This window comes from Sus scrofa, chromosome 12 (genome assembly GCF_054392235.1).
Source record: "Sus scrofa isolate SSC_HxYL_T2T_F1_AM1 chromosome 12, Sscrofa_HxYL_maternal_Yorkshire_Landrace_v2.0, whole genome shotgun sequence".
NCBI classification, from domain to species: Eukaryota; Metazoa; Chordata; class Mammalia; order Artiodactyla; family Suidae; genus Sus; species Sus scrofa.
The window spans coordinates 57,136,376-57,138,200 of NC_139394.1; positions in this window are offsets into that span (position 1 = coordinate 57,136,376).

Genomic DNA, 1,825 nt, shown 5'->3' on the forward strand with positions numbered 1-1,825 from the left:
CCAAAAGAGAGAGAAAAAAAGAAGTTTCAGGGCTAAGGATTGAACCTGCACCACAGCAATGACAACACTGGATCCTTCACCTGCTGAGCCATCAGGGAACTCGTATCACATTTTAAAAGATTGATTTGGAAAAGAGAAGTGTATAAAAATGGTAGCTGACATATTTGTATAAGTTAATCTGAAAGGGGAATTTGTATTTTATTTCATTTCATTTCCACACCTGGGGCATATGGAAGTTGCCAGGCTAGGGGGTGAATTTGCTGCAGCTGCTGGCCTACACTACACCACAGACACAGCAATGCCAGATTCAAGCCTTGTCTTCGACCTACACCAAAGCTCACAGCAATGCCCGATCCTTAACCCACTGAAAAGAGGCCAGGGATCGAACACACGTAGCCATGGATACTAGTTGGGTTCCTTTCCACTGAGCCACAACGGAAACTCCCCAACTGTATTTTAAATTAGTGAGCTATCTTCCCCATCTCAACTCCCACAAAGTGCCTGTACCACTCGGCTTGCTGTGACCTGCAGAGAACTTTGTATTCTATCATTTTCTTGCTCACATCTAATTTCCCTGACCAGATTATAAACTCCTCAAATAAACAGTCAACAAACCATCCATTACACATTCCAGGTCTTAGGGCACGGTCAACAGATCCCTGAAGTCAAAGCTGCCTAAATAAAGGTAGCCGGCGTCAGGGTGCAGAAACCAAGAGTAAACATAGTTGGAGCCTTGCCCAGCGCAGCGGTTTGGCTGCAGTTGGGATAATGCCTATGGTTCTGGCTGCTTGCACTCAAGATTGACACCAGGAAGCTGTGGGCAAGCAGCTCAAATTTTAAAATGGGTGGAAGAAAAACGATGTTTATATGTACGTGTGACTGTACAGCAGAACATTGACAGAACACTGTAAACCAACTATAATGGACAAAAATAAACATCATTTAAAAAATAAAAACATAAAATGGGTTCCTGAGAACAGGGTGAAGACATGGGGACTCCGGAGTTTGGCCTGCTGCAGGCAAAGCCGGGATGCAAGTTAACCTGCAGAACATGTACGGCGTGGCTCTGCGGTGGACGTGCTCCTCTGAGCCGGAACGTTAAAACAAGCAAGGGCAGCATTTTCTTTTTCTGGTTGCATCCTCAGCAAGCACGTGCAAGTTCCCAAGCCAGGGAGCAAACCTGCACCACAGCACTGACAACGCCAGATCCTTAACCCGCTGAGCCACCAAGGAACTCCAGGCAGCATCCTTCTACAAACCAATCTTAAGTCAAAACACTAGTTACAAATGAGCACAACCAAAAGGCAGGAAACACAAATAGGATGAAAAGAAGGATGTGGGTGCAGCAAGCTCAACCAACATGTTCATTGCTAAGTTCATTGTTAGATGTGCCCAAGACAGAACAGAACCCTGGGGAGGCTGGGGCTGCTTGGGAGATTTTTCAAAGAGCTGGGTGATTCAGTGAGGCGGGACCCCTCCTGCTCCCCAAACCCCTCCATCTCCTGTTGGGGGTGGCCAGGAGGGGGTTGGCAGGCTGGGACTCCCTCTTCTGCTCCTCCTCCCTCCCTCGCCTCTAGCCAGGAAAAGGACAGCTGTGTCGGGGGCAGAGATGGAGACACGGGGAAAGCAAACACGAAAGGGATGTAAGGAACAGGGTACGCACGCCAGAGACATGATGGTGAACACGCCATAAACGCGACGGCGGCGCTCTCCTCCCTAATCGGGGTTCTGGCCGCGTGGGCGGGGAGCGCCCCCGGTGGAAGCGCACTGGGCCTTTGGGATGAAAGGATGAAAACCAAACCAAACCAACCAGCCACGCGCTCCC